Here is a 26166-nt window from a genome sequence, read left to right on the forward strand (position 1 = left end):
GTTCATCTTATAAATCAAACTTAATAGATAATGACAGTCTTGTTTACACTCCTGTCTGAAAGGTATGTGAATTTTAATTCTCTACAACCCCAAAATCTGGGATTAGCTATCTTTACTGTTTTATTTATTTCAGGCAGTACATAGTGTGACAGTGTGTTATTGCTTTAATTTACATTCTTTTGATCACTGAGTAGCTGAACACCTGTACATAATACATTTATAGCTGTTTGGGAATGATTTTTTTTGTGGCTGCTTAACAGATTGGATCTGAGATAAGTTCTCACTATGCAGACCTGGTTGGCCTGGAATTTGCTCTCAAGAACAGCTGTCCTTAAACTCAGAGGTTCACCTACCTCTGCCTCCCAAATGCTGGGATCAAAGTCGTGCAGTACCATACCTGACTATTTTTTGAAATAGGGTTTTATGGAGCCTAGGCTGACCTCAGACTTACTATGCAGTTGAAGCTGACATTAACCTCCTGGCCTTCCTCCCTCCACCATGTCATGTTTGGGTGCGCTCCTTAGAAAATTGTGTATTTTGAGTCTTTTGTTCACATTTTTTAAACTATCAGTATCGAGACAGAACCTGCCTAAAACAAACTACATGTATTTTAAATGTTGGGCCTCCTGAGTGATAAATGTTCATCTTTATAAACACTAGCAGCGCTCATCCGACTCAGGAAGCTCCTTATGCCTCCGTCCCTCCTCCAGCAATCAACGACCTGCTTCCTGTCACTGTGAGTTACTCTTGCTTTCTCTAGAACTTCATTCTAAAGGTACATCTTTGTGTGATCATCCTGTAATGTTTTTGCCATGTTTTGATGAGCATTTACACAGGGCCTTGCTCATTGCGAGTAAATTGCCTACCACTGCACTACATCACTAGCTTTCATATCCTTGAGACTGTCTTGTCAGTTAGTATTTACCTTTCTACTCCTGAACACTATTCCACAATCTGTTTATCCACTTAACTCTCAGTAGACATTTCCAGTATTTGGCTACTTGAATAAAGCAATGATGATCCTTCAGGTACATATGTCTTATTTTACTGGGTAAAACACCTAGGAGTAGTAGAGGTTTGTTGTAGCATAGGTACCTGCTTAGTTTCATAAGAAATTGCCACACTATTCTTCAAAATAGCTGTAGAATTTAGTGTGCTTTTGGTAGATTTCCACTATTTCTTGCTTTTTGGTCTGAATCTCTCTTCTTCTACTTTCTTTGACCCACTGCTTAAACTGCCATTTCTCTAAAAGGCTCTGATGTCAGTGAAGAATGGCCTTTACTGATCAAAGCCTAGGTGAGCTCCTTATAAAGGATACAGCTGTTCCTGGGTCTTCTTTTTGGGTGCAGAACCACACATAGTCCAGCCACATAGCTCAGCAGGTAAGGGCACTTGCTGCCAAAGTTGACAACCTGAGTTCAGTTCTAGAGCCCACTTGGCAGAAAGAGAGACTGGACTCCTTAAAATTGTTCCCTGGCTTCCACATGTATGCTGTGGGAAGTGTGCACACACTTCACTCACATGTGCATGTACACACACTCACACATACACATTCACATGCACACCCACACACACACACCCCAAAATGAGTAAATAAAACTATAGTTCTTCTGACCTTTAAAAAGCATGCTTCTGTGAGTTCTGAGGCTACAAGGAAATTATTTCTGCTATAACCTGAGGGAGCTCAGAAGCCTTTGAACAGTGCAACTCGACAGACTCATATTGGAGCCATCACCCAAGACCTGGCACACAGAAACTGTGAGAATAAACAGATGTGTCTCAAGCTGCATTAGTAATGACTTGTAACTCACAAACAGAAGCTATAGAGGAGAGCAGAGAGGGAAGAACTCTGGAGATAAATTCTACTTCCTACTAGTGTTTTCCCTTTCTTCCTACTTCCTCTTTCTGTAAAAGCAGATGTGAGATCTGGAGCTGAAGCAGCTATCCTGAACCTATGAGGAAAAGGCGAAGAAAAGCGCAAAGACCTTCAACTAAGTGCTTTCCAGAGTCAACCCTGGGCCGGGCGCCACCTGCCTCCAGCTGTCCTGTTAAGGCAAAGAGAGCAGGTTGGCTTGGATGCTGTTTGTAAGCAGGGTTCTCAGGACCCTTGTACTCAGGCGCTGTTCTTCCATGGTACAATGTGTTCTGGGAGTTTGCAATGTGAACTTCACTCTGATTTTGACAGTTTCTTCTTCCCACCCCCACCCCCCATCCCCCACCCCCACTGCTGCTCCTTGAGTGTGGCAAGCACTCTGCTAGATCTCTCCTAATGAGACTGTTAATATTCACTGTAGGAGACAGAGGAAGAGGCTCACAGGAAGCTCACACGTCCCTCCCCTGGGATTCCAATCACCGTGCCCTCTGGCCGCGGCTGCACTTATTCTTAGACATGCTAAAGGATATGAGGTAGAAAGTTGGACAGAGGCGGGGTGGGGGTATTTTTCAGAACTCAGGATCATTAAGTCCCCAGCCCTAAGAAGCTCATTTGTTGTCAGGCTGGCCTTGTTTTGGTCTCTTGGCTGATTCCCTATTTGAGGTTGAGGGTGTTTCTTTTACTTCTCACCGGGAAAGCCACAAAACTGTAAAATGGTGTTGCTATAGTGGAAAGTTACAGAAACGTTTTCTTCAATAGTTAAAAATGAAGCCAGGTGTGGTGGGGCATCTCTTCCATCCTAGAACATGGAAGGCAGAAGCAGGTGGATCTCTGACTTAGAGCTAGCCTGGTCTACAGAAGGAGTTCCAGGACAGTCAGAGCTACACAGACAAACCCTGTCTCAAACAAACAAACAAATAAAACAAACATAAAGGTAAAAATAAGGCTGGATTGGGGTTGGAGAGATGGCTCAGGGAAACAGCACATACCGCTTTTATAAGAGGAGTCGAGTTTAGTGAATCCTCAGAGCAAGCTTTCTAGCCAGATTAGAGCCAAAACTCCATGCTCTAGATTCAACAAGAGACCCTGTCTCAAAATATAATGCAGAAAGCAATACCCAAAGATACCCAGTGTCAACCTCTGCCTTCCATGCACACGTGTGTGCATATACACACATTTTCACATGTACCCTCATACAACAATACATACTGTAGTTGTTTGAATATGCTTGGCCCAGGGAGTGGCACTGTTAAGAGATGTGGTCTTATGAGAGAAAGTGAGTCACTGGGGGTGAACTTTGAGGACTGCTAGTACTCAAGCTCCTCCCAGTGCAGAGACCTTCCTCCTGGCTGCCTACAGAAGACTATTGCCTCCTTGGCTGCCTTCAGATCAAGATATAGAACTCTTGGGCCCTCCAGCACCAAGTTGGATTGCAAGCTGCCATGCTTCCCAACATGATGATAATGGACTAAGCCTCTGGAACTGTAAGCCAGACCCAATCAAATGTTAGCCTTTATAAGAGTTGCCTTGGTCATGGTGTCTCTTCATAGCAATGGAAACCCTAAGACAGAAGTTGCTACCAGGGACTGGGGTATGACTTGACCAGGCTTGTATTTGGAGGAATATGGACTTGGAGACCTTGGAAAGCAGTGGAATGCTTTAAGTATGGCTTAATGGGTCAGTTTAATAGAAACATGGAAAACAGTGGTGCTGAGAGTGATTTGAACTGTGGGGGCCCGGCTCAAGAGGTCTCAGAGAAGAATTTTAGGATGTTGCCTAGAGATTGTTCTTGTGATATTTGGGTGAAGAAAGTAGGTATTTTTTTTTTTGCCCTTGTCCAAAGACAAGGCTCAGGCTATGATAAAGAGATTTAGATTAATTGCATTGACAAAGGAACCTTAGTTTAGACTTTGTACTGTGGTTCACTCTTATAAGGAGCATTTTGACCAAGTGTAGCAAGCTTAAGAAGGAAAAGTACAAAATGAATGGTTCAAGAATAAAGGGACACCGGGAAGTGGAATGAGCTAAATCCATTGTTCAAGGATATTAATGGGTTTTAGGGAGTGGTGATCTCAGGGCAAGGTCCCACCCAGCTAAGCTTATTGTTTATGGGTTTGCAGTTGAACAAGTGATAGTTATATTGTGTTAGGTATTCTTATGATGTGGTTATTGTTTTCATTTGGATGTAAAGAGATATTATTATGTGTCAGCTTGACAAGGGATGCACTGTGATGACTATTCTCTGTTTTCAAGTTGACTATATCTAGAATGAACTACAGTCTAGAATTTATAAAGATCTTGTGAAAGGACAAAGAAAAGCCTAGGTCCAGGCATGGTGGTACATGCCTTCAATCCCAGCATTCAGGAGACAGAGGCATGCAGATCTCTGAGTTCAAGGTCAGTCTACAGAGCAAGTTACAGAACAGCCAAGCTTAGGTAGTGAAGGAATTGGAAAACAGAAAGCTGGTGATGCTATAATAAAACAAGGGGGCCATGTTTCAGCCCCAGCAAGTAGCAGAACACCAAAGCTTTGGCCATGTGCCTCTGGCTTTACAGTTAAGAGTAAAAGGGGTTCCTGGGACAATTGATGCTGGTTAGCTGGAGCTAAGATGCTAACAATGATTAAGAAGATACCAGCATTACTGAGGTGAAATCTTCTAAGAAGTGTTTTCTGAGAAAACAAATAAACTGTGTCCCAGAGGTAGCTAAGGTTGTACCTTGCACTGCAGCTGGACTTGGTAATATGTAAGAATCACCCAGGTGGTACCGGTTTTGAAGTCATGGAAAGAATTGGCATTCTGAGAAGTCAGAAAAGGACATTGCTGAAGGTACAGCCTCCTTCAGCATGCAAGAAGCTGAGACTTGGAACCATGAAGGGAGCCTATGAGAGGCTATTGGTGAAGCCTAGGTGCAGCAGAAGACTCCAGCATATTGGAGATGCCATTGCCATGGGATGAACAATACCAAGAACAGCAGTAGTAGTGGAGCCAGAGCCTCGAGTGGCACATCCAGTAGAGCTGAAAAAGTGACCCTAGCCCTTTGGAGGAGGCCAGAACATCATGTGCCTGTCCCAGACACTGGAACAAGAAGGTATAAAGTTGAAGTTGCCTTGAAGACCTCAAGATGTTAGAGATACCAGAGCCATGTGATACCTGCTGGGGAAAATTGCTAACAGGGAGTAGAACCAGCCCAAGAGAAAGAAGTTTGCAGCAGTCAACAAAGATGAAAGGAGTTGGAGATATGAAGAGTGCTTTGACATAAGATCTGGAGATGCAGAGTTTGGAGATTGCCCGGCTGACTTTCTGTCCTTCTTTTGTCCAGTATTTCCTCATTATGATGTTTTGGAATGGTAGTGTATATCTTGTGATGTTAGAAGTATGTGATCTGTGTTTTTATTTTGATTTCATAGGGCATTACAGTTAAGAGATTGCCTGAATCTCAAAAGAGATTTTGAATTTGGACTTTTAAATACTTTTTAAAAAAGATTTATTTATTATTATATATATATAAGTGCACTGTAGCTATCTTTAGACACCAGAAGAGGGCATAAGATCTCGTTACGGATAGTTGTGAGCCATCATGTGGTTTCTGGGATTGGAACTCAGGACCTCTGGAAGAGTAGTCAGTGCTCTTAACCACTGAGCCATCTCTCCAGCCCGAATTTGGACTTTTAACATTTTCAAGACTGCTATAGACTATGGGGACTTGTGAAGTTGGACTAAATGCATTATGCTTTGACTAGGCATGGTCCCCATAGATTCATGTATTCAAACAAGCCTATGGGGGCCAGGAAGTAGGATGTGGTGGTTTGAATATGCTTGACCCATGGAAGTGATACTATTAGGAGATATGGCCTTGTTAGAAGAAATGTGTCAATGGGAGTGGTCTTTGAGGTCTGCTAGTGCTCAGACTTCCTCTGATGTAGAGACTCTCCTTCTGAATGCTTACAAAAAAGTGTCTCCTGGCTGCCTTTGGATCAAGACGTAGAACTCTTGGCTCCTCCACCACCATGTCTGCCTGGGTGCTGCCATGCTTCCCACCATGATGATAATGGACTAAACCTCTGAAACTGTAAGTCAGTCTCAATTAAATGTTAGCCTTGGGGGCTGGTGAGATGGCTCAGCGATTAAGAGCACTGACTGCTCTTCCCAAGGTCCTGAGTTCAAATCCCAGCAACAACATGGTGGCTCACAACCATCCGTAATGAAACCTGCCGCCCTCTTCTGGTGTGTCTGAATACAGCTACAGTGTACTTACATATAACAATAAATAAATCTTTTTTAAAAAAATGTTAGCCTTTATAAGAGTTGTCATGGTCACAGTGTCTTGTCACAGTAATGGAAACCCTAACTAAAATAGTCAGAGTCCATGATGGCAAAGCAAAAGCATGGTGATAGGAATAGTTGAGAGCTCACATCTTAATAAACAAGTAGAAAGTAGAGACAAACAAGTAGAACACTGGGGGCGAGTGATCTAAGCTTTGGAAACCTCAAAGCTTCCTGTTCTCTGCCTCATGTCACACCTCCCCTGGCAAGGCCACACCTTCTAATTCTTCCCAAAGAGTTCCACTAGCTAGGGACCAAGTATTAAAACATATCAGCCTATGGGGATCATTTTCATTCAAACCACCACAATGCACATGAATGCAGGTGCTCATGAAAGTCAGACATATTGAACACTCTTGGAGCTGGGGTTAGAAGCTGTTAAAGAGCTCTTACATGGGTCCTGGGAACCAAACTGAGGTCCACTTCAAGAATAGTGTGCACTTTTAGCTTGTGAGTCATTTTCCAGCCCCTGGCACATTTGTAACCCCAGAGTTAGTGAGATGAAAACAAGTAATTCTGGGGAGTTTCTTGGACAGTGACTCCCTTGAAGGATATACTCTAGGTACACCTCTGGCTTTTGCATGTACACACACTGGTATACACACATAGGTGTATCCACCTGTACATACATTTGCCCACGTGTACATTTCACACATCAAATACATAAATAATCAAGTTAGATGGCTTTTGCAAAAGTAGAAAATAAAAGCATTAATTTTAAGTTTAACATATGCTCTAGAAATACAGACTGGAAATGGATGATTTGAACCCAGAACTAGATCCTGCAGCCTTTGGGAAGCCATTCCATCAGGCAAGGCAGTAGGTTCTATAGCTTAAGTCCCTGTGGAGCTGAATCTGAGCTGGACCTGAGACATGAGTAACACACAACACACAGAACAATGATGCCAATGATAATCAGAACCAATCCTTCCTACATGGCTATATGGCCCTGCTTTCCCTCTCCCACTTGGTTCATGCAAAGAGTTGCAAACCAAGCAAGAGTTACACTTGAAGACACCAAGACCCAGGAAGATGGTGACTCACTAAAGTACTTCTGCCAATTGCATTTTACCAACAGCAGTAACAACTGGGCTTAGGAGAAGAAATGGGCAGACAGCAGCCATTGGATCAGAGGCTCTGAGTCTGTGTGGTATTTCTACCCTGTGATGTGTCCAACTCAGCAGCTGGAGCCAAGAATTCCACTCATCAGTGTACAGGGAATCAACTGTGATCCACTGCAAATGGCAAAGCCATTAGGACGTTAGCATGGAAAGAGCAAATGGGACTCTACCTTGCTCCTTCCTGGGCTCCTACTCAGTCTAATGAAAGTCCCACTAGACTTTCTAACCTTGTGTAAGTGCTCTGGTTTTCCACCAGAATATTTATCTTCATAATGATGAGAATAGTTTTTTCATTTGGTCTTTGGTTTTTTGTTTGTTTGCTTGTTTGTTTGTTTTCAAGACAGGGTTTCTCTGTATAGCCCTGGCTATCCTGGAACTTACTCTGTAGACCAGGCTGGCCTCAAACTCAGAAATCCACCTGCCTCTGCCTCCCAAGTACTGAGACTAAAGGCGTGTGCCAAACTCCGCTTGTTTGTTTGTTTGTTTTTGTTTTGTTTTGCTTTGGGTTTTTGAGACAGTCTCGCTAGGGAGCCTAGGCTAACCTTAAACTCTAGCTGTTCCTGACTCAGCTCCCAAGTGCTGGGATGACAAATATATGTTGACAGACATATTCTTTGAAACTTACAATTGTGAGAGAGTCAAACAGTCCCCCTTTCTCCCTCCTTTCAGAAGCTCAAAACCAAGTTCCTGTCCTCCCTCATGCAAAGCAGTCGCCAATCCTCTAGGTGTATATCTACTGAATCTTTTGTCATTTCTCAGTGTCTTCACAAAGACAGCTTTCTCTCGATGACATACAATGGTGCCAACCTTTAAAGTTTTCAGGGCTGCAGAGATGGCTGAGCAGTTAAGAGCACTGATTGTTCTTCTAGAGGACCTGGGTTCAATTCCCAGTACCCACATGACAGCTCACAACCATCCATAACTCCAGTTTGCCCTCTGGCTCCTGAGGGCACCAAGCACATGCAAAATACATAGACATATGTTCAGACAAAATACCCATACACATAAAATAAGAATAATCAAATAAAAAATTTAAAGATTAAAGTTTTCTTTACTTTGTTACAAAAGTATTTACATAATAGAGAATTTCATATATATACATACAATTTCCTATCCTTATGTTTTTAGTTTTTAACCAACAAATATTTATACCAAATAAATGTAGATGACCACTAGTACTCTAGATCAAGAATTTCCTTATGCCATTAAAGACTTCATAAATATCTATTATTCTTAGCCAGCATAGAATATGCAACCACAAAAAAAGAATATGCAACCACAGAATTTTGAAATGAAGCTTTTATCATTGAACACTGTTTGTTTCCAAGTTTCGTGAATAATGTTAGACACATGATGCCATCTAAACGTCTTGTCATTTCCTTAGGACCGATTCTTGGAAGTAGAATCCCTAAAGGAATTTCAAATTTATCATAAAAAAAATACAGGAAGAAATATATCCCTCCCTACCTTAGGAGTCTGTGCCCTCGCTGACCACTGTGGACAGCAGTGGAAGAGGCTGCACACACCTCATAGCAGAGCATACACCCTTGTGTTTCTCCCCATCACCCCTTGGCTACCCTGACTGGCCTTTTGACTGACCAATATCTGCCTTGCTCTGACATGTAGAGACCAAACAGCCCCGAAGACCAGAGCAGAATGCTTACTGGGATTGTCTGAAAAGAGAGCATGCAGGGCCAGTTTAAAGGGAGAGCTGTCAAGATAAGAAAGTCAGAACTTATCACACCAAGTTTTCTCTTCAAAGTCCTTTAAAAAACAAAAACAAAAACAAAAAACCTTCTCTTTAGCTTTTTAAATGAGCATATGCACTTTATAACCGAGAAAGTTAACATACTGGGAAAAACAACAACAGATTCTCAGATTTGGCGTGAGACTGGGGATTATCTGGTTCTTAGAAAAGCAGCTGTGAGTTCTCTAACTCTGCACTACTGCCTACAAATTCCTGGCTAGCTGGCTCAGAATGAATCTGCTCAGGAGCCACTGAAAGAAAGGATCATTGATTCCCTCTAGGGACACTAGTGAGGGCAGTGGTTATCTTCCAGTCCTAAAAGTGGGATCTAAGACCAATTGCTGGGGACCCTCTGTCCAAGAGACATGTTGATGATGCCCAGACAGAAGGTCTTAGCAGGCAGAGTGGAGCAAAGAACCACAGCTGCTCCAGGGGTGACCTCTCCACCCATCTCAGGGAGTGTCAAGGTATACACTGAAGGCCCGTGTCCTGGAGGGGGCTGTGGTGATTCATGTAGGAGGCAGGGAAACAATTCTCAAACTCTTTGATGCCAGGACTCCTCTACACCATTAAAGACTACAAATGCCAGGGTCCATGTGGGGCCTAGCAGTCAAGAGTCGCTATATTAGAAGTTCAAGCTAAAAAAACTTTTACATATTTATTAACTTATTTTTTAAAAATATCTCCTACTACATCCTTGATAATTTATAATATAAATTAGATTATGTATGGTGTGTGTGTGTGTGTGTGTGTATGTGTGTGTGTGTGTGTAAAAAGTGACTATATTTTCTTTTTTTCTTTTTTCTTTTTTGGTTTTTTTTCGAGACAGGGTTTCTCATGACTATATTTTCTAAACCAAAAAGAAAAAAATAAAATAGTAAGTAGAATTTCTTGTGTTCTGAGATCCTTTTACTGTCTGGACTGTTAGCATGTAGCTGCAGACTTCCATCTGCTTCCACACTTGGCCTGTTGCAAGTCTAATGAGAATGAAAACACATTCTTTTACGTGTAGTTGGAAAAGGAAGGGGCATTTTAACTTCCTTCCCAGACAAGTGTGGACATTCTTTTAATACTTTTTTAACACTTGACAAGGGGAGAGGGTTTGAGGTTGTATTTGTTTGGTTGTGCTTTGTCATCGCTGCGATAGGAGCTGTCCTTGTAGCTCAGGTTGGCCTGGGGCTCTCAGCCTTCGGCCCCAGCCTCCCGGCTGATCGGCTGGTCCTGGTCGGGTTACCAACTTGTTCCTGTGACGCAATGTACATTGGTAGCCAATGAGCTGCTCAGTTGCTTTAAGGTGTTCTTAGCATTCTGTAACTGTGCTGTTTCGGTTCTTTCCATGTGTCACTTGTGTGGCAGCTTGTGATGCAGTTCGTTTCCTTCCTGTGAGGATGGAAATTGTTATAAACCTATTCCTATATTGTCTATCCACTGCTTGTTGATCGGGATGTTTTCATACAATAAATAAACAGTGATAAGAGATATGGAAAGTGCTGAGGTGGGGCTGGGGAGATGGCTTAGCAGTCAAGAGCTGGGCTTACTACTGCTCCTGCAGAGGGTTTGGTGCTCAGTACCCTGGATGAGTGGTTCACAGCTGCCTATAATTCCAGCCCTTGGGGATCTGATGCCTCCTTCTGGCTTTCAAAGGTACCTGCAATCATGTATACATATATATACCTCACATCGAATACTTTTTTAAAAACCTAAAAAACAAATACTAAGAATAAAGTTCTGTGTGCAGGGCAGTGGTGGTGCATGACTTTAATCCCAGCACTCAGGAGGCAGAGGCAGGCAAATCTCTGTGAGTTCAAGGTCAGCCAGGTCTACAGAATGAGTTCCAAGACAGCCAGGGCTTCTCACTGAAAGCTTGTTTGTCTCAAAACAAACAAACAAAAATACTGTAATAGGAGTAAGGCAGGTTCTGAGGGGAGAGGGCAGAGCCAGAAGAACCAGCCCAACCTTGGCTGGGCTTTCAGACCTGTTGGGCAAGCAGAGACTAAAGAGTGGCTGAGAAGCCGGGCGGTGGTGGCACATGCCTTTAATCCCAGCACTTGGGAGGCAGAGGCAGGTGGATTTCTGAGTTGGAGGCCAGCCTGGTCTAGGGAGTGAGTTCCAGGACAGCCAGGGCTATACAGAGAAACCCTCGAGGGCAGGGAGGGGGGGTGACTGAGAACTGGTCTGGAAAGGGCTACTAGAATCACTTTTTGCTTACTGGAATGCAGCTCCAGTATCAAGGCCTGGGGTGTGAGAAAAGGCGTGGCCAGGGTTCAGGTCTGAGCAGTGAGGGGCCACAGGGGGAGCTGGAGAAACAGTCAGGAACTGGCAGAACAGTTATGACAGGCCAGACACTGTGTTGAGCCTCTGCCTTGAACCCAGGGCCTCGGATCTGCTAGGCAGGCCTTCCCACTGCTGCACACTCAGAGCATGGTAAGCATAATGCACTGAAACATACACTCAGCTAAAACTGAGCGCGCCCTGAGTGTATGCTGAGGCCAGACACTACTACTCTTAGTGGTTCAAATGAAGCAATAAAATTTAATCCGTTATGGCACAAGGTTGGTACAATTACCCTTCCCATCTTAGAGGTAGAAGAGTAAGGCACAGGGAGGCTAGAATGCATTGTCCAAAGTTAGGCTGATAAATCAGAACTCGAGCTCAGGTTTCAGCAGGTATACCTGTCAATACTCTACTTGAGACCTAAGGACAAGAGGAGGCATTTGGACGTCTACGTGGGCAGAAAGTAGGCAAGTCTGGTTTGCGCTTTATACTCACCCTAGCTATTGTGTGTATGCAAAACAGGTGATTGTCCTTGGAGGTGACAACACTTATCTCAATCCACCACCACTGTAAGCAAATGTGGCACTTGCACTCAATACCTTGTAAAGTGAATGTTTATCAATGCCCTAGCTTTGAATTAATCCTTCCATGGGAATCATCATCTTCCTTTTACAGGATTGGGTGATGCAAAAAAATCAAAAACAAAAAAAAGAAAGAATGGGAGCGGTGTAAATATAAATGTGTTCTCTACGGGAGTAAGCTCCTTTGTTTATAGAGTTGTTGATTTTCTCAGAATAAATGCTTCAAACAGTTGATGCCAGACATTCAAGAATTTAATAACTGGCCCCAGGATGGCAGAGAGTTTAGCACTGCTGAGTGACTGATTCACACACAAGAGCTCAGAGAAGCCTAGATTCTTGGTCCAGGTCTAAGGGAAGGTGATGCTTTAACACAGGCCTTTTCTCTCTTTTCCCCAGGGGTGGTGGTCTGAATGAGAATGGCGCCCCTAGGTTCATGTATCTGAATACTTGGTCACTGTTCATAAGGACTGGGAGGGGCGGCCTTGTTGGAGGAAGTGTGTCAGTGGCTTTGAGATTTCAAAAGCCCAAGCCAGGCCCAGTAGAGATCCTCTCCCTCCCCCTCTCCCTCTCCCTTCCCCCTCTCCCTCCCCCTCCCCCTCTCCCTCTCCCTTCCCCCTCTCCCTCTCCCTCTCCCCTTCCCCCTCTCCCTCTCCCTCTCCCTCTCCCTCTCCCTCTCCCTCTCCCTCTCCCTCACCCTCTCCCTCTCCCCTTCCCCCTCTCCCCTTCCCCTTCCCCCTCTCCCTCTCCCTCTCCCTCTCCCTCTCCCTCTCCCTCACCCTCTCCCTCTCCCCTTCCCCCTCTCCCCTTCCCCCTCTCCCTCTCCCCGTCCCTCTCCCTGTCCCTCTCCCTCTCCCTCTCCCTCTCCCTCACCCTCTCCCTGTCCCTCTCCCTGTCCCTCTCCCTCTCCTTCTCTCTCTCCTTCACCTTCTCCTTGTCCCTCTCCCTCACCCTCTCCCTCTCCCTCTCCCTCACCCTCTCCATCTCTCTCTCCCTCTCCCTCTCCCTGTCCCTCTCCCTCTCCCTACCCTGTCCCTCACCCTCTCCCTTTCCCTCACCCTCTCCCTCTCCCTCACCTTCTCCCTCTCCCTCTCCCTCACCCTCTCCCTCTCTCCCTCACCCTCTCCCTCTCCCTCCCCCTCTACCTCTCCCTCCCTCCCCCCTCTACCTCTCCTTCCCTCTCCCCCTCTTTCTCTCTCTCCCCCTCTTCCTCTCCCCCTCTTCCTCTCCCTCTCCCTCTCCCCCTCTTCTTCTCCCTCTCCCTCCCCCTCCCTCTCCCCTTCTTCCTCTCCCTCTCCCTCTCCCTCTCCCTCTCCCCCTCCCTCTCCCTCTCCCCCTCCCTCCCTTCCTCTCTTTCTCCCACCCCCTCCCCTTCCACCTCCCCCTCCCCTTCTCTTCCTTTCCCTCTCCCTCTCTCTGCCTGCATACTACCCTGCTTCCCACCATGATGAGAATGGACTAAACCTCTGAATTATAAGTCATCCCTAATTAAATGTTTTCTTTTGTAAGAGTTGTTTTTGCCAGACAGTGGTGGCACACACCTGTAATCCCAGCACTTACAAGGCAGAAGCAGGTGGATTTCTGAATTCGAGGCCAGCTTGGTCTACAGAGTGAGTTCTAGAACAGCCAGGGCTATACAGAGAAACCCTGTCTCAAAAAACCAAACCAACCAACCAAACAAACAAAACCAAACCTGAGTTGTTTTTTAGGAATGAGTTTGCAGGCTAGGGATACAGTTCACACAGTAAGTGCTTGCCTTGCATGCAGGAAGCCCTCAGTTCAAAGCCCAGCAGCACGTAAACTGGGCATGATGGCGCATGTCTATACTCATAAACCCAGAGAGGTAGAGGGAGAAAGACCAGGAGTTAAAGGTCATCACTGACTTCCTAGCAAGTTCAAGACCAGCATGGGATGCATGAAAGACCCCAAAGCTAATTATTTTTAATGAACTGGCATCTATGGAAGGTGTCTCAATCTAACATCAATCAGATCCTAAAATTCATAATCTTCTAAACCTTTATTTTCACTAGTTATCTATTAATGAATTTGGCCTTTACTGAATCGTGGAAGTCATAAACAAAGAGTGATCAATTACTGGATTTCATTTATAAATGTCAATTTTAGCAATACCACTCACTGCCAGGAAAATCTTGGCAGTTTCCCCCCATGGCTCAGAAACAGAGAGGGAGTGGCCCTTGCTGGGGAGGGGGTAGACTCTGCTAGCGGGGCATGAAATTGTGGCTATTGCATTGGTTTGGTTTCTTTTCTTCTCTCTTTTTTCTTTGACTCACTACATAGCCCAGGTTGGTCTGGAACCCCCTATGTAGATCAGGCTGCCCTTGAAATCACAGAGACCTTCCTGCTTCTGCCTCTGAGTGTTGAGATTATATGTGTGCATTAACACACCCAGCTTTCATTATGAATCTAAACTGACTATATTTTCCTTGTTTGATTTCCAGCTACTGTTGGACTGGTTTCTCCCTTTCTTGGCTCAGTCTGTTATAGTTCACAGAACTCTAACAGTTCACTGTGACTCATGCTTGGGCCAGAAGCATTCTGTCCCTTAATCTTCTAACAAGTAGACTTTACGAGAAGCAAGCACGCACCACCTCAGCTGAGACTCAGCTGGACCCTGTGGCTGAGATCAGTGTAAATATTATCTCTATAAATTTTGTTTGTGTGCTGACACTCCCATGACGATGTTGGTAGCTGCCAGAAGTGCTACTTAGTTAACTCACAACACTGTTTATAATTCATTTCAATGAGATTACATGTTCTCCCGTTGTAGAATAGTAAAAATGTGAGTTTGACTCTGTGTACACTGATACACTGGTATCCTTCTATGTGGAAACAAGAAAACTGCAGCTCACCAGGAAGTGACATGTTACAGTTGAAGACATGTGCTGTAGAATTAAGATTCCTTGGATCCCAGCTGTGTGGTATGAGGTCAGACGCTTCTGTTCTAGTTTCCTAATGTTTAAATAAAGCAGCAATACTGCTCACAGTGCACTTGTGTTTTAATGATCTATCAAAATGATGATGATATGCCAGGGACAGAGTAAACCACGCTTACTGCCCTTTCCCTGCCTTTCCCTGCATGCTTTCCTGTTAGGGCAAATCCAAACAGCTTCTCTGAGATGTCACCAGATACACAAATATCATCTTACCATAACCTGTCAAGTACCCAAAGCATACCTTTTCTAGAAAACCAGAGTAGAATCTTTTAAAAACTGGACAATTTTGTAGGCTTGCAATGTCTTTAAAATAAACAAACAACCTACCTGATATTAGTAATTTAGATGTTGTTTTTAAAAAAAGAATTTTTACTCCATTGTGCGCGCTCTCTCTCTCTCTCTCTCTGTGTGTGTGTGTGTGTGTGTGTGTGTGTGCAGTGTGTGTGTGTGTGTGTGCAGCGTGTGTGTGTGTGTGTGTGTGTGTGTGCAGTGTATGTGTGTGTGTGTGTGTGCAGTGTGTGTATATGTGCAGCGTGTGTGTGTGTGTGTGTGCAGTGTGTGTGTGTGTGTGTGCAGTGTGTGTATATGTGCAGCGTGTGTGTGTGTGTGTGTGTGTGTGCAGCGTGTGTGTGTGTGTGTGCAGTGTGTGTGTGTAGGTCAGAGGTGACTTGCAGGAGTTGCTTGCCACCTCCCCTTTACCTTCTAAGCCAGCCCTGTAACTTCCAACCAGGACCGCAGGACCACACAGTGGTTCTGCTTGCTTGCTTGCCTTTGCAGCAAATGGACTCCAGAGCCTCACACATGCTAGGCAAATGTTTGGCTACATGTACATGTGCTTAGCTACACCCCCCACCCCAGTAGTTAGTTTTGTTATTGTTCTTTTGAGATAAGGTCTATGTAGCCCCAGACTGGTGTGGGGCTCACCCTGCAACCAAGTTGTCCCTGAGCTCAGCATCCTCCCCTAATCTCCTAAGCACTGCACTGGGGTTATAGGCATGCGCCTCCAGGCTAGCCTTATATGCTAATTCTGTTTTTAATTATTTTTAAGGAACTTCCTCAGTAGCTACACTATTTTAATTCCTATTCATGGTACACATAGATTCCAAGACTACTGTTTTCAATATAGTTTTTTTATTATAATAATCAGTTTCAGAAGCCAGTAAAGGCTAGCCAGGCAGATACTCTTATTCATTGTTCTGAAGACCCTTCAGGAAGGAGTGGCCTAGACACACCTGCTAAACCTTGGAGTCATCAGCACCTGAGACTGGATGAGCTGTGTGCGGGAGGAAGGGCAGCAGCCTGCTTTCTATGTGAGGCCCTGATCCAGCAGCTCTAGGAGTCTTGCAGATGCTCACTGGTTACGATGGTGATGTCTCAACAAACCCATTGGGACTCTCCTATGTGAAAAAGACACCGGGTACCACTAATCTACCCACACTGTACCTTAGCTCTGCCCACCCCCAACATGCTGGGAACACTTACAAGCCACAGCTGGGCGCAGTCGCCAAACCCAAGGCTTATTTTCTATTTTATACTAAAGAGTTGAATGTCTCAAGTCATTTACTGAAAACCCATATTTCAAAACTGCTGAGAAACTAGGAATGATGGAACAGCAATTGTTTACCTTCAGGGTCTCGTGGTGGGAGTGGCCTGGCGTTCTGCCATCCTGGGAGAGACCAAAACTCAAAATCTGAAGTATAATGTTTCTGGTGGTGGTTTGCTTAAACACCATCATAAAGCTGAAAAACTAAAATTGTTATAAAGTGGACACCATCTATATTTACTATTATCATTATTATGTGTTATTATTGTTATTATGGTTTTGGGGAGACATAGTCTCTGTAGCTCAGACTAACTAGAACTCACATATAGCCCAATCTGTTGTCTGTTTCTCTCTCTCTCTCTCTCTCTCTCTCTCTCTCTCTCTCTCTCTCTCTCTCTCTCACACACACACACACACACACACACACACAGAGAGAGAGAGAGAGACACACACTTGGCTCTCCTGAAGAGAAAAGTTTGTTTAGAACACCTTAAGGGGTAATCTCACTGCCCGTGACATCACATGCTCGAAGCTGTCTCTGTTCTTACCTTGTCCGGATTTTACAGGCTTACCTGAGGGCCTGCAGTCTGAAACAGAGCATCACGACTCTGACACCTCTCCCGCTTATTGACTGAAGCTCGCTGGCCTGGCACAGGCCTCTTCCTGGACCTGGAAGAGTTGCATCACTGTGGCTGCATGGCCATATGCTCCCACATATGTTTCTGAAATCCTGCAAAGGTAAAATCGTTTCGCCACAATCAATTAAATCACTTTTAATTTCCACTGAGACAATTCTGCATGTGGGATGGCACTGAAATGACTACAGACTTTCGAGGGCCCTGCCAAGGGGAAGTTGAGTTAAGGATACCTTGAATTTTGATTGAGCTGGAGATTAAATATAGACAAAGATTTAGGCATAGATGATACAGCGCTGTTGCTTCCTCTTTTCCTGTTTCCTCACTCTGTAGCCCAGGTCGTCCTTGGATTCTCTTCTATGCAGTCCCATGCTGGCTTCTAACTCACAATGCTAATCCTGCCTAACCCTTCTGAGTGCTGGGATTCCAGGCAGGAGCCAAGAGCCTGGCTGAGTTGGATATATTGTACGATTCACAGCAACTATCATGTATTGTTACCAGTCTCTCCAGGTTGGTAACAGTGACCATTACATAACCAGCAAGATGGTGCAAAGTCATTGATACCAACTATGGTGCCATCTGAGTGTGTCCTACAGTACCAGGCGCCAAGGAGTGTGGGCAGTGGAGAATCAAAGACTGACAATAATGGAGTCTCAAGTTGGTCTGTGGGAAACCCTTCCAATTCTTCCAGTCATCGGATGTGCAAAACTGTAACGGGGGAGTTGTAACTCACAGGCAGTGGGTGGAAACACAGGCTCTCTATGTCAGGAATACACTCAGTAATGCAGTAATCATTGTGAGCTTCTTACCCTCTTTGTTGTTGTTTTGGATGGTTGGAGGAGGTTACTTATTTGTTAGCATTTTTCATCATGAGCAGAGAGGGAAGCAACCATTACATTTGGAAAACCTGAGAGCCAGATTTGAAGCACAGTTCTAAGGAGCACGGCAGTTCACAGCTGAAATTCCAGCCCTCAGGCGGCTGAGGCATGCAGGCTGAATGAGCTTGGGCTAGGTTGTGAGTTACAAGCTGGCCTAGACTACCAAGTAAGATCCTGTCGCCAAAATAAAAACCAAACCAAACCAAAAAGATATTCCTAATTCATTTTCTTTAAACCTTTTTTTCCTTTTTAAAGACAGGGTCCCATGTAACCTTGGCTAGCCTCCACCCTACTCTATATAGCAGAAGATGACCCTGGTTCCTCTCTGATCCTCATGCCTCTACATCCCAGGGGCTACCACACCTGATTTGCATAATGCTGGGTAGCAAACCCAAGACATGTACTCTACCAACAGAGCTATAGCCTACCCAAATCCTCTTACTAAGATCAAGGAAAGATCCTAGTGGGACAGTTGGGGCCACCCAAAAGAAGGATAAAGCAATTAGATTCTGGGAAGGGACCTGCTGGGATTATATCTGTTTTAAACATTCACAACAAAACCAGATTCACATACAGCTCCAAAATTAAATCTACAGTCCCTGTGTGGTGGTTTGAATATGCTTGGCCCATGGGAAGTGGCACTATTAGGAGGTGTGGCCTTGTTGGAGGAGGTGTGGCCTTGTTGGAGGGGGTGTGGCCTTGTTGGAGGAGGTGTGGCCTTGTTGGAGGAGGTATGGCCTTGTTGGAGGAAGTGTTTCACCGTGGAGGTGGGGCTTTAAGGGCCCATATATATGTTCAAATATGGCCAGTGTGATCCAGAGCTTCCTCCTGGCTGCCCGAGGAAGACAGTCTCCTCCTGGCTGCCTTTGGATCAAGATATAGAACTCTCTCAGCTCCTCCAGCACCACGTCTGCCTGCACACTGCCATGCTTCCCACCATGATAATAATGGACTGATCCTCTGAAACTGTAAGCCAGCCCCAATTAAATGTTTTCCTTTATAAGAACTACCTTGGTCATGGTGTCCCTTCATAGCAATGAAACCCTGAGAGACCCTGCAAACACATCCTTATAACACATCGAAAAACCTGCCTTGCCCTGATCCTCAAAGCTGACCTACCCCTCACTGCTTACCACTGATCCTAGACAATGATCAATCAGGACCTGCGTTCGCCTTTTTACTATGAGGACCTAACAATGGGCACTCTGGACCAGATACTCTCTACCAGTTTGACTCTCTTATTTGTTTGGGTACCCACCCTTCTATCTCCAGTGACACACACACTGGTAGCTAGACCTTCTGTACTTGGGAAGGGAGGCAGGAAATCCGAGTGTGGAGGCTACGGCTCAGTAGCTCACCTCTGCTGTGAAGATGCCATAACAGTCTGCCTCCAAATAATCTGCCCCCCCCCACCTTTTTTTTAAAGAGGAGACATGAGCATTAAGACATAGTCTCAGTATGAAAACCAAGCTGGTTTCGAGTTTGAAACAATCTCACTCCTGGCTCCTGAATGCTAGGATTACCATGCCTGGTTAAGATTCATCTTTTTTTTTTTTTTTTTTTTTTTTTTTTTTTTTTTTTTGACAGACAGCATCACATACAGCCCAGGCTGGCTTCCAACTTGCTTTCAGAGGATGACCTTGAGATCCTGGTCCTCTGCCTCTACCTCTCCAGTGCTGAAGTTATAAGTGTGCCCTTGCTCACACTCTTCTGAGTGCCAGCAGTGTTCTCTGTACTGTGGGTGTGGAGGAGGAGGGGCCTGGTGAAGGCAGGGGCCAAGCCTCCAGAAAACTCCAGAAGCAGCGTTTTCTCTGAACTTCCTCTCCACAAACCGCAAGGAAGAGGGCGGCTGAGGTTCTAACCTGCCCAGTTTGTGCCTGCTGCCTACCTCTGAGTAAATACCAACCGAGCTATAGCCTCAGCCCCAGAGCTAGCCCACTAAAAAAGTTTAATATTTATTTACTGGGTGGGTTGGGTCACATATGGAGGTCAGAAGACAACATTTCTGCATCCATCGTGTAAGTTCTGGGGATTGAATTCAGATCATCAGACTTGGTGCCAAATGCCTTTACCCAATGAGTCTTCTCTCTGGTCCCATGTGGTGGTTTGAGTAAAATGGCCCCCATAGACTCCTATGGCCTTATTGGAGTGGGTGTGGCCTTATTGGAGAAAGTGTGTCACTGGGCTCTGAGGTTTCAAGTCAAACCTAGTGGCTCACTGTCTCCCTGTCGCCTGTGGATCCAGATGTAGAACTCTCAGCTACCTCTCCGGCACTATGTCTGCCTGCATGCCGCCATGCTTCCCACCGTGACAATAGTGGACTAAACCTCTGAACTGTAAGCCAACCCCAATTAACTGTTTTCCTTTGTAAGAGTTGCTGTGGTCATGGTTTCTCTTCACAGACATAAAACCCTAGGATACCCCAGATCCATCACATTTAAGGTTAACCTTTTAAGAATCTACTCTGCCCTCTCTCTCCTTTGCAGTCATGGAAGTAAAGTTCAGAGGAAGCTCCATCTCCAGAGTCTACCTGAGGGCGGCCACGGCCCTCACCAGGCCCCTCCCCCTCCACACCCACAGTTCAGAGAACACTGGCAGCACCCAGAAGATGTGAACAAGGTGTGAAGACGTGACAAACATCAGCACCACATTTTTTATTTAAAAGAACTGGGTCAGTCACAGATCCGAACAGCAGTGAGATACAGCTGCTTTCAGTTTTTTTTCCTTCCTGACAACAAGGTCTAATTATAAGTTGCGAGGACAACTAAATCTGAACTGTGCATGTGATCACAACATTCCGTGTCATCTTTGGAAGGTGGCTTTTACATCCACCATTCCTAGTCAGAATGGAGGCTTAGACTCCAATTTGACTTAGAAAGAGTCTGGCATCCTCCAGTGTTTCCAGTGTGCCTAGCAAGGAAAAGTCATGTGTTACCTGAGACCATGCCAACCCACAGGCAAAGTCTGACTGTGTCTGCCTGGTCTCAGGTCGGCTTTTCCTTCAGAGCACCATGACTCCTGGAGGAGGCCATGTCTTCTTACCTTCGGCTCTGAGGCTCACAAGAGTCGATGCTACTTGAAGAACGAGACAGGGATCATTGGCCTAAACCCCAGGAGCCAAAGCGCTCGTTCCAAGCCAGATGCCCCGGAGCCTCGGAATGTTGTGGGCAGTGGACTATCTCTCCACGGCAGACAGCCACGCGAAGGAAGGCTGGTCACTGCGGTGGTTCTCCTTTCTGGTTCCTGCTCCCTTCAACCTGCCCTCTTCCTCTCTCCCCGCTTCCCACTTCTCTCCATTTCTGCCGTTGGTGGTGAGTTCCGGCCCCACTCTGTTCTTCTACCCAGCCTATGGTTATTTTTCTGGTTTCTGTGAGAAGGGAAGCCTGCGACTTTGCAGACCAAACTTTGTCTCTGGCAGGATCCCAGCCTTTGTAGCTGCGTGACTCACATCTGTCTGTGTAGGCAGGAGCGGGGAGTCAGGCTTCTGTGCAGGAAGAAACGAACAAGCTTGAGGGTTGCAGTGGTGCCACAGGGCATGGAGAGGAAGGAATGACTGCACGTCCCCTCCAAGAGTCCCCTCATTACAATCTTAGAAAATGAGAATTACCCCCACTTTTCTGGCCAGGAAATTGAAACTCAGGACCATTGTGTAATTTCACCAAAGTCAAAGAGCCAGTGTGTGGTAGAGCCGCGATGGGAACCCACGCCGATGCTGCTCCTTGTCCCCTTGTCCAATCAGATCCCAGACCCTGCTCCTTACCCCTCACCCCCTCCTCCAGTTAGAACCTACTTCTCTTAAAACTGTGTCTTTGAGCTTGGGACAAAAATAATTTCATGACTAAGTATAAGAAAGTTGTCCCTGAGACAAGGCTCTGTGCTGGTGCCCCTCGTGCCCTGAGGACATTAATCAAACGCTGAGAATTTGGATGACATAATGGTGTCAGTGTCTAAAGATGTTTTTAAAACTTTCCTCCTGGGCTCTCATCAGAGCAGGGAGACAGAGTCATATGCGTGTCCGTGCCTTCTCGGGGCAAGAGACTCACACTCTTCTGTGTCCAGAGCCCCTAATTTAGGACCAGCCAAGCACGCGGCAATTACGTCTCTCCTCAGCAACCCCTTATGGCCTCAGTAACATTCGGTGCGGGCAGGATCTCACCACATAGAGCAGACTGGCCTCAGACTCAGAAATCCATCTTTTTTCTGCCTCACAAGTGCTAGAATTAGAGGCGAACACCACCATATCCAGTATGATCATTGTTTTAATTTTTTTTACTATACTGGGTTATACAAGTCCATTTTCACTACTTATATAATGAACTTTGACCCTATTTGGCTCTATACCTCACTCCCTCCCCTTCCTCACTCCCTCCTCACCCCTTCTCACCCTCCCCTCCCTCATCCTTCTCTTCTTCATCATCCCCCTCCCAAATCTCCCCTTCCCCACCCTCCATTCCCTATCCTCCCCTTCCCCACCCTCCCTTTCCCCACCCTCCCCTTCTCCACCCTCCCCTTCCCCATCCTCTTTGTTTCTCCACAGGTAGTTTTGCTTCAGTACTTTCAGGTCATTGTACACGTGTGGTTTTATGATTGTATAAAGTCTAGGATCCACAAACGAGACAAAACATATCTGGCTTGATTTACTCAGTTTGATTATCTCCAGTTGCCTCCATTTTTCTACAAATGACGTAACTATTCCTTATCACTGAAGACAGTTCCATTGTGCACATATAGTTTCTTTACCCATCTGTCTGTTGGTGGGCACCCAGGCTGGCTCCATACCTCACCCACTGTGAACAGCAGCATGTGAGCTATCTCCATGGTATGCTGACTCTAGCTGTGGATAAATATCCAGCTACTGCTGGGTCACATGGTAAATCTATGTTCAGTATTTGGAGGACCCTCCCTAGTGACTGGGTGAGTTTACATCCTCACCAGCCATGGATGAGATTTTCCTTTTGCCAAACCACGTTGGCCGGTGTGTGCACGTTGGCCGGTGTGTGCACGTTGGCCGGTGTGTGCTCGTTGGCCGGTGTGTGCACGTTGGCCGGTGTGTGCACGTTGGCCGGTGTGTGCACGTTGTCCAGTGTGTGCACGTTGGCCCATGTGCGCATGGGCGGTATGCCCTTAGAGGCTGCTGCTCTGACCCGGGTGAGAGCGGATCTCAGTGTAGTTTTTATTTGTATTTCTCTCACTGTCTCAGGTAACTTTACAAATGTCACCTCATTTACTCATGATAATTCTGCAAGGTCGACAGGCAGACAAAGTCACGTATCACTTGTGAGTGACCTGCTGTGTGATTCTGGCTGTTGGTTCAGAGATTACAGCCTAGCTGGGTCCTAGGGGAAGCATTCAAAGGAGCAAAACATGTTAAGAGTTCTCATTTGTCCATTCACTGACATCAATCCTGGTAAGGGGCAGAGGGCAGGGCCCCTTACCCAAGGTCACACTCAAGCCTCTTTGCAGTCTAGAATCCCTGCTTTCTGCACCCTGTAAAGAGCTACTGCTGTGTGCCCCATTGCCAGGGAAAAAGCTGCTTCCACACTCAAATTCCTTGGGAATTGTGAGCAACGTAATATAGGTGAGATGGCTATATCAATCCTTCAATTATTTTTAATTGAATTTCATAGCATGTGCCTGGAAAACATTGGTTTGGTAACACACATCATTGGCTTCTGCTGAGGCATGACACAATGTGGCCTGAGCTTCCTGATGCCTCCTTCTGCTCATTTGCAAAGTGATGTCATTGTAAGGATGCATGGGTTATAGAGGGGGCTCAGACAGCTTCCACAGCACGCTCAGGGATGGCGTTGGGACCAACTGCCAGTCAGCCCATGATTTGGTTTTTCTAAGGAACTCTAAGCCTTGTTACGTTCATCAGGGGTCTCTAGAAGCAGATCTTGTAGAATGAATATATACAATTTTATATGTTCATAGTACATTATATATTTTATTATATATATGTAATTGATATATGTATATATATATACATACATATGTGTGTGTGTGTGTGTATATATATGTGATTTATTAGAATGGCTTACAGGCTGTGATCAGACTAGCCAAACATTGACTCTCTACTAATGGAAGGACCAAGAATCTTGCAATAGTCTCATCTGGTCTTTAATATTTGCTGGAGTCTCAAAGAAGTAGGCTCTAATGCCAGTGAAGGAATGGACTTGCCACTGAGGTGAGAGCGAGCAGGCAGGGATAGCAAGCTTCCTTCCTCCGTGTCCTTTACATAGGCTGCCAGCAGAAGGTGTGGCCCAGGTTAAAGGTGGATCTTCCCACGTCAAAAGATCCATATTAAAAATGGGTCTTCCCTCTTCCAATGATTTAATTAAGAAAAAAAGAAAAACCCTCACAGCCACTTAGATCTTAGTTAATTCCAGATGTTGTCACGGTGACAACCGAGGACAGCCATCCCACTTATGGGGCTCACAGTTTCTCAGAGATTCAGTGGTGGAAATGGCTCTCTCTGTGGCAGTCGGGTGTGTAGCAGTGGCTGCGTTCTGGGTGCAGGGAGCAGGGACTCTAGACTGCAGAGACTTGAGACTTCAAAGCCCTATTCTCAGAAACCTACTCAGCCAGTCACACCCACTTCCTCATCTTCCTAAAGGCTCCACAGCCTTCAAAAAAGTGACACAAACTGAGGCCTGTACACTCAAGACACACCTGTGTGGGCAGCTGTGGACTGTAAGACCCAAAAGCCAGAGCACCTGGCTTTAAAGCCCAAATCCATGTCTGAGCTGGGTAACCATGGATACAGTCTTTAACTTCTCCATATTTCCTTTTCATCCTTAAAATGGAAACAATTCATTTTCCACGGTACCTGTAAGAATTATGGTAGTTATATACAAGATGGTTGGACTAGCAGTCGACACACATTCAACACTGCAACATTACTGCATGGTCCCTGACTCTTCAGCTCTGACCTGCAAGACAAGACAGCCTTTCTGTTCTGTCCTGCGGGCTGCAAAGTGACTGGGGCGGATGAGCCAGTGTTTGCTAAACGAAGCAGCCACAGGCCACACCACCAAAGACTTCGCCTAGAAATGACACCAACTGAATTCAAACAAGCTAGACAAACAATTTATTATTGCTCGTGTTTGAAAACCCAGGTGGCAAAAGCTCATATAGTTCAAGGGAGACGTTCTTCCCTGCATCTCCAGCATCTCAATTTTGTTGATTTTCTCCACAAGTAGAAACCACCCAAGCCTTAGACCAGTGGTTCCCAGCCTTCCTAATGCTGACCTTTTAACAGTTCCTCATATTGTGGTGACCCCCAACCATAAAATTACTTTTGTTGCTACTTACTAACTATGATTTTGCTACTGTTGTGAATCATAATGTAAATAACTGATATGCAGAATATCTGATATGTAACCTGTCAAAGGAGTTGGTCAAACCCTGTGGGGTTTCGACTCACAGGTTGAGAACCACTCAACCTGTTCTGTAATGAAGTTCACATTAACAAATTCAATGGACAAAGGAACCTTTCCTCAGAAGGTCTAGCTCATGTTCAAGGTTTGTATGGGTGCTTAAATTCTAAGGGCTGGAAAATGAAGTGATCTGATTGGCTAGGTCAGCCTGTGGAAAGAAGGCGGGGCTAAGGTAGCCACAGACTTTTCCAAAGGAAAGAAAATCCTTTGACAAAAGAGGAGGAGAAAGAAAAGCAGAATAGGCAAATGTGACAAATTTCTTGACAGGCCAAAACTGATCATCAAGCCCTTAGTCCTGATCATGCCAGAAAATAAGAAGACACACCTAACAGTCTTTAAAGAAAAGTATCTTAGCACAGGCCAGAAGTCTCAACGGTGAATGTGTCTGTCCTGGACCAGAACCCCTGAGGTTGTTCTCAGACTTTTATACATGTGCTGTGGCACGACTGCGAGCCCCTGCCCTTCCCACACACACACACACACACACATCACCATCATCATCATCATCTTGTTGGTGGTGGCATCATCGTCATAAACAATCTTTCCTAGCAATTATTTTACCTTTCAATGATCCCCAAGTGAGGTTTCCTCCTTAAATCCAATACAGTGCCCTTTAGGTCTGGGGAGTGAACCCCGCCGGCCTCGCTCATGGATAGCATGATCTACCTCTTTGAGTTTCTATTCAAGATATCTTTTTTCTTTTTATTTGTTCCACCGCAGAAATGAAAAAAAAAAAAAAAGGTAAATTCCTCATTCTGTAAATCAACTTTAAGGTTTTACTTTCCTGTTTTCTTTTTTT

The sequence above is a fragment of the Apodemus sylvaticus genome, chromosome 1 (genome assembly GCF_947179515.1).
Source record: "Apodemus sylvaticus chromosome 1, mApoSyl1.1, whole genome shotgun sequence".
Taxonomy (NCBI): Eukaryota; Metazoa; Chordata; class Mammalia; order Rodentia; family Muridae; genus Apodemus; species Apodemus sylvaticus.